The sequence below is a fragment of the Dermacentor variabilis genome, chromosome 4, assembly GCF_050947875.1.
Source record: "Dermacentor variabilis isolate Ectoservices chromosome 4, ASM5094787v1, whole genome shotgun sequence".
NCBI lineage: Eukaryota > Metazoa > Arthropoda > Arachnida > Ixodida > Ixodidae > Dermacentor > Dermacentor variabilis.
In genome coordinates, this window is record NC_134571.1 from 154,491,679 (window position 1) to 154,505,062 (window position 13,384).

The 13,384-nt window shown below is 41.6% G+C and overlaps 1 long non-coding RNA gene across 2 annotated transcripts; it reads right to left on the bottom strand.

Moving 5' to 3' along the window:
* Positions 1 to 5,490: 5,490 nt before the first annotated feature.
* On the bottom strand, positions 5,491 to 9,972 carry LOC142579900 (uncharacterized). 2 transcript variants are annotated; one of them, XR_012827494.1, is made up of 3 exons: positions 9,802 to 9,972; positions 8,917 to 9,043; positions 5,491 to 6,303 (listed from the first exon to the last, which is right to left on the bottom strand). It is a non-coding gene; the product is annotated as an uncharacterized LOC142579900 (long non-coding RNA). The 2 variants fall into 2 exon arrangements; XR_012827493.1 differs by having other exon boundaries at positions 5,494 to 6,303; positions 8,930 to 9,043; positions 9,802 to 9,971.
* Positions 9,973 to 13,384: the final 3,412 nt, after the last annotated feature.

Consider the following 13,384-nt stretch of genomic DNA (forward strand, 5'->3'; position numbering starts at 1 on the left):
GCGATGTTCCTTTAAATCAATTTGTTTCACTAAGCCCAATTCGTTGTTCGCTGGCAGCCACGAGCTCGTTCCAAATGCCGCAATATGGGGGCTGCATCCCAGGCCTGCTGTATATGATCTGTTGTGATGTGCAACAGCGGCGTCCAAGGCGCATTTCCAGCCACCTTTGAATTCGGGGTATAATCGTATGTACATCTTCAAGTCCCTTATCACTCGCTCTGCAAGGGAGTTCGAGTCCGTATGGTAACGTACAAGGATGCGAAGGGTGATATTGACACGTGTACGTGTCTTTATCGGGGGACACGTTTCGCCGCCTAACAAATGTTATCGCACAGCGCGGGAAGCGCCTGCATGTATCCGAAGATTCTGGAAAATTATCATAGCTTCTATCCACTGTCTGTTGTCGCCGAACCTTATGTTACATGATTTCAGTGCGTGACGCGAATGGTGTAGATCTTTTTGGAAGACACGGGGGTCGAAGCGATCAGTCTGGAACATTCGACGACTGCTGTATAAAAGCCGACGCGCTCGACCCGCTGATCAGATATTCGACGATCACCGACCGTGTTTGCCTCTATCGTTGTGCTATAAATGTAGCCTGTTTTGTGGGCACAGGTTGCCCCAATAAAAGTTAGTTTTGTTGTTCACACTATTGCTACTGTGTTATTCACTGTCACTACCACGTGACATCTGGTGGAGGTGCGTTGCGTTCATGTACCGGACGCCCCCGACAAGCCGTAATCCAAGCCCGGACCGCAAAGGCCACACCACCGCCGTCCCGGAAAATCGAGCAAGCCGTCGGCTACAGCAGCTGGCCCCGGAACACGGAATTCTACTAGAGACGACCAAGAAGACAGCCCCAATGGCAGCCGGAGCAGCCCCAATAGTTCTGCAGTAGCTCAGGGAGCCACCGACGTTCAGCGGTTCCACATTTGAGGACCCGGGAAGCTGCATGGAGACGTATGAGAGGGTCGCTACGTTTAACAGTTCGGACAGCGAAGACAAGCTGCGGCATGTCAATTTCGGTATTTATTTCTGGAAGGTCAAAATTTATAGAAATTGCCTGTGGCAGAAAGCACAATTCTAATAGGTGATTTAAATTACTCTAGGAAGCGGTCATTAGTTTTACGAAAAATCAAAACACATAACTTTGCAGTCCATCCAGTTAGTCTAATTACCATTTAAATTATTTACATTACGAGCACGTATTCAAAGCTGTGAATTATAGCAGGTGAATTCGCAGGTAGTATCCACTTCCTGCGAATGGAACAAATTGGAACAAATTTATCTTTCATAATTATTTTCGAAGTGTCCGACGAACTGCAGTGGCGTTCCAATTACTTCGCTTAAAAAAAGACGTTGTTTTACACATTGAAGCACAAAAATAACAACCACCAGTGAATTTTGTCGGACAGTTTGAAAATTAATATCTCGAAACTAGTGCAGTGCAAAATATTAAGGTTCGTGCTGTCTTAATATTAACTAAAAGTATTAAGGTTTCATAGAAGCAGTGCTTGCTTAAACCGTAATTTGTGGGAATGCTCTTTCATCGCATTATCAATGAATTTGATAGCGTTCATTGCAGCGTATTGCTTTAGACATGGTAAGAGTACGGAATTTCTGGCTCTTCCTAAGAGAAAATTTACGGCTATCATAAGAAGTGAAAGCAACTTGTGGTAAAGAATCGCAGTGCGGCTTGTCTGCCATTCTGTCATTACATTCAGGCAGTCCTCTAGGTTTTTTGCATATTTGTTTCATTTACACGTCAATGCCTTATCGTGTAATATAAATAGTGTTGAAGAACTCTACGTTTGTAACACGTGCATCGTAAATATGGCGGAAAGCGGCAACGAGCTAAAACGTAAGGCTGACTCAACCCTGAGACTAATTTCCAGACAGCTTATTTTTAAAAAGTCAGCTGCGTATGCCAAAACGATGACATACGTCAAATTGCACACACAAAAAATATTTTTCGCTATCTCGCTTTGAACATGATTATTAATGAGTTCCTACTAAAAAGAACACCTTCATTTAGGCACCTAGGGCAAACTTCCACTGTTCAATTGTGTTGGCAAAGCGCATAATCTTTGAGGTTGCAAAAATAGGTTCGGTATGCTACATGTTGCTGCAGGCTTGCGTTTGCTTCGACTTGCAAACATTTCTCTCGTGATAATTCGCGTTCATACATAATAATTTGTTATACTCTGACGGCTTTTGGGATTACATTTATTTCACATATTTTTATCGTTTTAATCTTTTACAATAGAGTTACTAAAGGCTTGCAACTTCTTCCCGTGAACTTTCGCCGAGATCCCAAACTGTGCTCACCTATTTGTAACATCTCAAGGCACAAGTAGCTCTTCAACGAGAATAAGTGTCCACATCAGCGAGCGATTCTCAAAATTCAGCACTATACCGACGGTAAGTGTTCGATGGAGTGAATTTGTAGAACAGACTACTATTCCAATTAAACTACCTTAATAAATTCGTCCAGTTACACCGGCGCTTCTTTTCAAGGAGTGTGAGCATCTAATATATCGTAAATTGTGTTTTTACCTTCTGATAGGGCATCTGTAGTGCAGTACTTCTATGTCATCGAAATACATCATGTTCGTGTTTTGTCGGCGATACTTAATCAATGTTCTGTTACCATGGGCAGTAAATCTAGCTTCCGCCTATTGGTCCAAGTAATTCTACACAAACAGCAAATATACTCACGTGAAAATATTTCAAGTAAATGAAACAAGAGCTTGCAGAAAATTATTTTGACGAGTGTTTCTTAGTGTAATACTAAAGGAATACATTCATGATATAATTAGTTGCACGCTTCCGTGTTGGCACGACAACACGTCCGGATAAACAATGTCTGATTTCGATCTATGAATTAGGAAGAATAGAAGTGAAGTGTCGTACTACAGAGAGTCCTCTAACAATCATAGCGCCAATAATTGGCTCTCCTAACACAACGTTCTACTAGCCGCTGAATGCGTTTTCTCTTGCTTCTAATTTGTTGAATGGTAACCTGTGACTTTGTTTAGGCATAAGCGGAAGTAATTTTTGCGCTGTGTATGAGGCATTCTCCAATCACATTCTGAACTGACTAAAAAAAAACCATACATAGAAAATGACCAACCATCGGGCTCTCACGTGCAGTTGTAGTTTTCTTTGTGAGTAGCTTCCCTCAGGTACGGTTCGTCGATAATCTTGGGGACACGGTATACTTATAGTGAGAGGGAAAATTTGAGGCATAAGCCCTGTGCCGTTGCGGGTGGTACTGTAGTTGATAGTAAGTATGGTTATTGTGCTCCTAAAGCAAAGTCGAAAATCCTTGCTTATCGCACATCTCCAATATAGGCATTGTGTGTATTTCTTGTGTTTTGGAGAACTCCGCTTGTAATTGTAGTGGATATTTTCCATTAGGTGTCACACGTGGATGCTATTTGAATTCGAAAGTGATTCACCAATACCGAAAGTTGGGTGTGGCGAAGTGCCAAGAAAAGGTTCAAGGACGACGACGAAATGGCACCGACAACATGAAAGCACGTGAACCGCGGCGCTTGCACATCTACAACATGACCAACACCTTGCTGCACTTGCGCTCGTGGCATAAAAAAGTAAAAAGAGAAAAAATGTATATGTGTAGCTGATCCAATAAGTTGGAATTCATATGCACCGAAGCTTTGTGTGACTGCCTGAAGGGTTGGATCACGTCTATACGCACGCACGCACGCAAGCACGCACACAAACACGTACACACACGAACGCACAAACGAACGCACACACGAACGCGCGCACACACACACGCAAATTATACCGAGCCTTTGGTTAAGCGGAGTTGCTGACTACTGCGAGTACGACGAACACCTTGGACGCATCATGTTTTCAGAGGCAGCATGCGCATATGTACATAAAGCAATTTAAATCATTTGCATCCCCAAGAAGTATTTATTTCGTCACTACGGTGAAGCCGCGGAAGCGTGCCCTTACAAAAATTTTTAATGTGTTTTTTTAGAAAGTCTTCTGAATGTTCTCTATAGAACTCTATTGTGTTTATTTTGATTGCCTATAGAATTTTCCTATAGAGTTTTAAAAGTTATTTGGCCACCGCATTCTTATAGGAACTCTAAAGACGCATTTCTATAGAACATTTCTATCGAGTTGCTTTAAAGATGCTAAAGACAAATTTCTATAGAATATTTCTATCGAGTTTCTTTAGAGATGCCAAAGACAAATTTCTATAGAATATTTCTATCGAGTTTCTTTAGAGATGCTAAAGACAAATTTCTATAGAATATTTCTATCGAGTTTTTTTAGAGATGCTAAAGGCAAATTTCTATAGAATATTTCTATCGAGTTGCTTTAGAGATGCTAAAGGCAAATTTCTATAGAATATTTCTATCGAGTTGCTTTAGAGACGCTAAAGACAAAATTCTATAGAATATTTCTATGCACTTGCTTTCGAGTACCTACAAGCAAATGCCTATAAAAGCTAGGCCGATATGTGTAAACAACTTGCAATTTACCAAAGTTCTACTGTAGGCAATAAGGACTACAGTAAATGCAGTGGCAAAATAATTGGTGCTACAACCACAAAGTATTCGGTTTGAAATGTTTATTGCACTTCAGACAAGATACATACTTCATATATGTGACATACACGCTTCAGACTAGAACTTGCAACACACAAACTGTAGCTGCCAACATGCTTCTCAGGTCAAGCTGGTGCTGCAAACACGCGAAACATGAGGTAAAAGAATCAGTGGCAGACTTGATTACAGTTGACACCTGGCAATAACAGGCTTGACTAGGACAAGAAACCATACCATTAAAACTGCAAAAGGAGTGCCTGTTCCAGCAGTGCACATTGAACGGTTGGATACTAAAGCCTGAAAATAGACTGATATGAATGTGCACTGCAATGTTGTCAGCCTGACGAAACGACACAGCATTTTAGTTTGTTTAAGTGCAAAAATAACACTGGCAGTCGCTGCGAAAATGTGGCAAATAATGGCTTTCACAGATAAGTACACCATATACCGAAACCACACAGCATATTAGTCTATGTTTATGTGTAAAATTAGCACTGACAGGCCCTGCAAAAATGTGGCAAACAGTGGTTTTCATGGAGCAGTGCAGCATATATCGTACAAAGTTTAAAAGCTTGTATTTAGTTGTAAGGGAAACAATTTTGAGATCAGAGCCAATATTCTAATTAGGGTGAGAAATACAAACCAGACCGACACACGCAATGACTAAAAAAGAGATTTAGCTCAGGAGCTCCTATGTAATGCACATAAACAGTAAAATAGTTTTTCTCGGCAACTATGGAATCAAATTTGATGAGGTTTGATACATTTAAAAATGTTTAAATTAAAGTTTTACATTAAAACCATCAATATTTATTAAAATTTGCTGAAAATAGCAAAACTTGAAGGAAAAGGACTTAGTTTGCAACTGTAAAAAAATAAAGAACTAGCACAAATTTTCCTACTCAAATACATCCAAAATACAGAAATACTTTTGAGACAACCACAGCACTAATTTCAAGTTTGTGGCATTTGAGAATTCAACTTGTTGCAGGAAGAACTATTTGGCAGGTTTAAGAAAAATAACACCACGAAGCTTACTAATCCCCGTCTCTGTGCCAGAAAGAGATATCACAGTTCTGCAGACTCCATCTGCTATGTCTAAAGTCAACAAACGTTATATATGAATTTACAGCTTACATGAAATTGTTGCAATGTTTGAGAGTTTCGCACATCTACTCATAAATTAGTGATTGTATATTAGAGCAGCATATGTTATCTCTAATTTGCCAGATTAAATTATGGTATTAGGTCCAACAGAAATGTGATCTCATTTTTTAGTTATGAGTAAGATTTGTTAACCTTACTGCTATGTTTCTTCAAAATTTGCAGTTTTCATGAATTCGTATCAAAAGCAGACCAGTTGTCTGAAAATGTTTTATCATGGTACTGTGCTACGTGAATTATGCTTTTTCAAATAACATGTTTACTTTGATGCAATGATATTTCTTTAGTTTATCTGATTCCTTGTTGAAAAACTGCACAGTATTCACGAGATATGAATAAATAAATATTAAGTGAATAAGTAAACAAATAAATATTGAGGTTTGTCTTATCATTCCACCACCAGCATGACCTGTATGGAGCTTTGGCTACTGCTCACATGTTGCAAGTTCATTCTTACATGATCACCTGCTATTTCACTTCCCAGGAAAGGAGCGAGGAAAGGCTAGTTTTTGGCCTCATTTGGTCCGTCTAGTAACGGCGACGCTGGAGCCTAAAAAATACTATTGAAATTAATTTTCAAAAGGTGTAATGAACATTCAGCCATAATGTATTAGCAGGCACAAACATGCCACAAATATCTATATAGTTGTAGCATTATGCTAAGTTTCATTTCAGTATTTCAGAAAAAAATTATCACAGAAAAGTGGCAGAACACCCCACCTCCCCACCACTCTGCCAAACAGCGGCAGTTCTTTTGAGAATTATTTTTGACAATATCTTTACTTTCCCAAGATACTGTGACATCAGCACTGGGCCAATGTGCCTGGCAGTAGAATATCATTGCTGATTACAAAAAGCATCTCCAAACGACAACAGCCTAGTCACACATTAATCTCATCTTGCAATGACAACACATTCCCCATTTATAAGATAAGCAAGCAGGAACACCCATGAGCTAAGGGTCCTATACAGACGTTACAGTGTGCATAGGAAACAAATTTTTTGAAAAGAAGGGAATGACCTACTGGCTTCTATTGCTGAGCGGTAGACAAAATTAATATTCCATCCGCTGTTAGCCATAGTTGGTATGTACTATGCTTAATATGCCAATAATAAATTTCTCACATGGAGCTTGAGCAATCATGATGATGCATGTAAGTATCCATTGTATGGGGAACAATAATGTTTTAAGTTGTTTTCGCAAATTATGATGGATAACTGCCAATTAGTGGTATTTGGAACACAGTCGCAGTGTCACTATCAGATACAATGGACACAGTATATTCGTGCTTTTTGAGTTATTGAAACAATTAGTTTCTAATCTAGTACAGGTATGTACACTGATATGTATCCTAAACGCAATGATAAGACTTCCCAATTGCAATTGAAAAGTTAATTCAGTTTTAATTAAAAAGGGTCCTTCTTGCAACATGGCATGTGAAAAACAGAAAACAAAAATTATACTAATCATGCCTCTTTGAAAATTGATTGCATAACTGCTCTGTAGGTCAAGCAGAAAATTTAACAATAACGTGCCTAAAACTAGTTGCAACAAACAAATTTGTTCCTACGAAGGTTGCAGACAATTCAGTAAACAGATTGTGACCCAGTCTTTTTATGTGGCATTCCTCAGCGAATTTGTTGGTCAATTGGTTGCCGCAGCTGAACAAAACAGATGAACAGTCTAAATCTGGCGTGCAGCCCCAGTCCCATCGGTGCATGGTCAAGTGGGACGAACATACTGATCCGGGGAGTGAATTATGGTGCTGTCTTAGGCACATGTTGAGGCACCGGCCAATCTGCTGCATGTACATTTGACCAATAATAATAATAATATTTGGGGTTTTACGTGCCAAAACCACTTTCTGATTATGAGGCACGCCGTAGTGGAGGACTCCGGAAATTTTGACCACCTGGGGTTCTTTAACGTGCACCTAAATCTAAGCACACGGGTGTTTTCGCATTTCGCCCCCATCGAAATGCGGCCGCCGTGGCCGGGATTCGATCCCGCGACCTCGTGCTCAGCAGCCCAACACCATAGCCACTGAGCAACCACGGCTGGTTACATTTGACCAAATATACACATGATCACAAGAATAGACTACACTACCTCTGACAGACACAAGACAAATTTAGTGGTATCTAAGCAAGCCTTTCTTGTCGGTGTGCCTATATGCACAGCAGTGTGCAAGAGAATTGAGAAAGGCAAGCAGGCAAGGGAGGCTTGCTCGGTGAAAGATACCACCAAAATTGGCGTGTGTGTCACAGGCAGCGTACTGTATCCCTTTCACATGTGGTCAAGTGTACATACGGAAAACTGGCCGGTATCGTATGTGTATAAGAGACCACCATATTTCATTCAAAAGACCAGTATGGTCATCCAACTTGGCCGTACATTTCCACAACGGGGCTTCATGTTGGATTACAATCGTTGATCTGCTTTCATCCACTGTAAAAATTGACAAGTGAAATCGATGAGGCATACCACATATATAGTAAGACATGTGGGTGAGCCGCCATTTTTAATGCAACAAATCAAAAAGGCATCCTGTGTAGGTCACAAGGTATCCATATCAGTCTGTGCCTATGTACTACTGAAGTAAATGCAGCATAGTAAATACTGACCATCATATTAATTTTCAAGAAATTAAAGCTCACCAAATGTGTATTTCGCAGTGGCTGTTACTAAGGGAACAGAGAAGTAACTGTAAAGATATCAATGATAAACAAAGGTGTGCACACTACGTGCTTAGACCTGTGACATATTTAGTTCACTACACTTCGAATTCCTACATGCACAGAAAACTGCACGAGATTGTAGCACAAACAGAAAAAAAATTATGCAAATAAGGGGTACAGCATAGGAAATAGTTTTCAAAGAATAAAACCACAATAAAAAGTCATAAATACACTACGTACAAAGCAAAAATTATATTTAACTTGCAGGTAAGCAACTTGCGCAAAAGAAATACTAAACATCAGGAAAGGTTAGGTATAGTTTTATACAGAACACAATAATGTGGGCATAATGGCTATGCACACAAATAGGTAGCAAGTTCAATAAGGTTGCATAAATATTTAGTCTCTTTAGTAAGCTGCTGTATGGAATGTGTTGACAAAATTCACCATGAATGACACCAAGCCCCCTTTTTGGAACACATACATTTCATACACACCTGACATGACCATCCAGATCACACGCCATGCTGCAGCAGCCATATATCCACAGGGTCTGCATTTCTGGGGGCTCCTCGATCTTGTAGTTTATGTTGTGGGTCACGGCCTCGCCACTACAAAATGAGGTCTATGTTAGCTTATAGCAGTGGCACAATAAAGCTGCGATATCGTGAAAACATGCAATCAGCACCTAAAAGGGTCATGAAAACAATGTCTGCACTAATGTGGAAAGAGAGCAAATGTTTGAAATTATCGAATGTCATGACAATAGGGACCTCTACATCAAATAAAGTTTTGGACGCACCGCAGCAGCAGATTACAATCTAATCTTAATGTTTTTTCCATTACTTAGTATAGGCAACGTTCCCCTGTCATGTTTAGTTAAGTCAGTTATGTCAACACATCTTGCCTTGGAAATAAAGCTGTACTAGTAGCAAGCTGTGATTGGCTTACATTTTTTCCCTAGAACTGTTCGTTAGCCAAAAACCTCGTAAGCAGAGATTGTGCACAACGTCGAAGCATTTATAAGTGAGGAAACGTCATTGAAGAAAGAATCGATGAAGAGGTAGACGGGTCGTTACTATGCAACTTTAGCAGACAGGCGGGAGCTCACGCACAGCTGCACAAGGTGAACACGATTTCCGAAACTTTTCTCAGCGGAAGCAAACGCTTATCAGGATTATCAATTCCGCACTGTGGAAATAGAGTTGTGTACACAATTTTTACAACCAGCGCGTAGCAAGTATCAGCACAGGGTTCACTGTTGACGTGGGTGTTTCACTTGCTACGTTCGCAAGGCACTCTATACACACACGGGAAGCACACATAACACGGATGAACGCACGTGTAGTTGGCGAGCACGATTGCTTACCGTTTCAACAGTACGGCGAGGTCGAAAGGCGCTCTCCAAGTTTCCAGTGATGCGTCTGCGATGTTACTTGCAGCAAACAAGCCGCTGGGTAGTGGACGAGCTGAGGCACGCTAATAATACGCATTACTTCTTTGCGCCGTCCACCAAGCCTTCCACGACAACCAGCGGAGACAAAGGGAACGCACTCCACGGCATGAAAATCGTTGGTCCACATTTAGCTGGCGCGCCACGCATACGGCATGCTTACTGTGAGACTCAAGCCATCTTCTGGCACTTTCGTGCTCGCGAACTACGTCTCATTTCATTACAGCAACCTAATAACACACGATCAAACAAACACATCGATGCAGCTCGCACAACAACCGTTGAAGACGGAGCAATTACAACACGCCGTATCTTCGTATTCTACCTGTCGCGTTGAATACGAAAATACCGGCGCTGCCACCGCCGTCTGTATAATAGTGCGGCTGTTGTGGCCTCCGTGATTCCTACAATAATACCCACTACAGCAGGTTTTGTGCCGTTTTGGGCCGAACTACATACATATGTTGCTAGACAAGAAGAAACATTGACATGCTCATATTGTGTGCTATAGTTTAGGGCAGAAATAAATTACATGCAGTATTCTTGCTTTTGAATCGCTTATGCCACATGTAGTCAGCAAAAAGCATGGCCTTCAAGATTCGGACAATTTACCCTGCGTAAGCTATTGCTGGGGTGTGATTTTAACGATTTCAACCTCGGTCACTGGCCTTAAAACCCTAACTGACTTTATGCGCAGCCGTTACCTGCACTACATGCGCCCTCACTTCGTTTCTCATTGAAGTAACTTCCTGCTGTCGTTTAAATGTAGCCCAGAAATTGTCCACACAACCTCGGAGGTACACATGTGCAGTGTGTGATGTTTCCGTGCGCTTGTGTTCGTCGCACAGCAACATAATTTATATACGATGATTTTTAATTTTACCCGTGAGGCACAGGTTACGCTTATGTGTTCCCTATCTTGCTTTCGTGGCGATGTGCTTATCATGCGCGGATCGCGCTCATGTGGTCCTTGACTTTTCAAGATTTCTTGAAAAAAAAATCGTTTCTGCAGCGTGCATTTGTCGCACTTGAGTGGTGTGTGCCAGAAATGTGCGGCGGCGTTCGATGTGTTTCCGCCCCAAGTGCTGGAGTCACTGCATGCCAGCAAATAGATATGACGCGATTGCTAAGGCGCAGTTTTGCTTAGTGTTTCTTGGTATACATCTTTGTGATTTACCTGCATATGCGATATAAACCACAATGCGCGCTTCTGTTATATTTCTTTGGTTTTCCTAATTTCGATTAGTGTGATGTTTGCCTTCGTCAATGAGTGTCTTTTTAACGATGCTCTTACTTCATAGTAAAAAACCTCGGAAATGCCGATTGCAAGAACCAGCGTCTTCCTGTGCCTTCCAGTGTGAAATCAGCGCGTTATTTTTTTTTAAGCACTGGATCGCACTGGGTACGCTGGCGCTCGCTGGGACTCACTCGAGACCATTGAGAACGCTGGATAAGAGCTGGGCAATGCTGGGTCACACTGGAAGAGACGGTCGCATTGGAAACTGCGCTGGTTGTGTTTGTGCCGCGCTGGCTCCAGTACGCAAGGACGAGCGCTGCTGAATATTAAATGCTTTATACGATTTCATCACTTCATACTAGTCTCTTGTCCTAAATAATGCTATATCTTAGGGTCATAGAACTATTTCGTGTCGCAGCATGGAATAAAGGTGCGTGAGCTGCCTTGTTTATTCCTGCACATGTGACAATGAAAATCACTTTCGTTTTTTGCATTTTGCCTTTTGACAAGGCGGATAGCTAAATTCTTGAACGAAACCATGCAAAGGCAGAGGTCGCCGCTTTTTTAGTAGTTCGCACGTAACATATGATTGGGAGTTATCGCCATTGTCGCAGTGTTGTGGAGTGGACATGAAATCCAGAAGTCGTTCAGACGCGCTCGAACAGACCCCGAGTTCGAAGCCTACCGCCACTGCTTGATATTATCGCACCGATAACAAGGCTGAGGCGATTCGTGCGCTTCCACTTTCCCTATTGTACTAAAAAGAGTTCTGAGGCTCAAATACACACATTTTAGCTTTCGCCAGCTACCCGCGCCGAGATCAGTCCCCACCGAAGCTTAGGCATATCGTATCCGCCGAGTCCGTCTGCACGCTATCGGCGCGTCTAACCTCAAGAATCAAGGAGTCTAACAAGGATGAATTACTTTCTATTTCAGATTTCGCATCGGTGCTTTTAAATAAACAATTTTTTCATGTCTACAGTGCCAGCACAAGAAGTGAGGAGCGCCGATGTGACGCGTCATAAACGCAGGTATATGTGCTGTCGCCGAAGGCTCCCAGCACTAGCCTGCGCTTCTCTGACGAATATATATGACTAGACAGACGTGTAGACTGAAAGACATCACTGAACTAAGAAAACATAGCATACCCCTCGCGTGAAGAACAAGAAACGGCTATCGAAATCGGCAGTAGCAGCCCATTCATGCAGCGTCCCGGGTCGGTGGTTCATTTAGGACTTTTTTCGAAGTTAAAATACCAATCGCAAGTGAAAGTCGATGTTATGGCACTTCCGAGCACACTATTGAATACGGAAAACAAATTTTTCTTTGTGCTACAGGCGTGAGTTTTAGTTGCTGGGCGATAGCGCATCTACCACGTCTGTGCAAGACTTCTGTGAAACTAAAAGTGCTTCTCGATTTTGGTATGCTAAATTATCCGCCTGTGTTCGGATGCTGGCGTGGCGTAGCGGTAGTGATCCGGGCTGTGGATCTGCAGATGCGACGATCGAATCCTGGTCAGAGCACTTCTGTTTTTACATGTTCTTTTTTTCGTCTTTCATTGCACTAAAACGCTCTCTGTTGCTTTCTCTATTCAAAAAATACATACGGTGTCTAGGCACCGCGTATTTAACGCGCTAGAGCTTTTTTTCGCACCAGTAACCAGCGCCTCCCAGTACGCCACACTTGCCCAGCGCCCCATGCATCCAGCGCGCGGCACTTGACCCATAATCCGGTGATGCACTGGATACTGGGTACCGTTTACATAGTGAAAATATAGAGCCGTTCTTAGACAGGCCGCACTTTAGCTTCTTTAATGTCCTATAAACGTTCCTTTATAGAACTCAGTACATATGCCATATGATGGCACATTTTTAGAACGGGAATGGAGAGCCAGTCTAGAGACAGGCCGCATTAGAAGTTCCGAAAATGTTCTATAAATTTTTCTATAGAATTTGGTGCATAAGATGTCAACACGACCTCTATAGAATTATTATGGTGGATGTAGAGCCATTCTATAGACAGGCCGCATTAGAAGTTCTGAAAAGGTTTTATAAAAATTTTTTCTGTAGAATTTGGCACATAAGATGTTAATACGACCTCTATAGAACGTTTCTGAAAACGTTCAATAAAGATTTTTCTATAGAATTTGGTACATAAAATGTCAATACGACCTCTATAGAACATTTATGGAGGGTGAATGGAGAGTCGGTCTATAGAGAAGCCGCATTAGAAGTGTTAAAAACTTTCTATAGACATTATTTT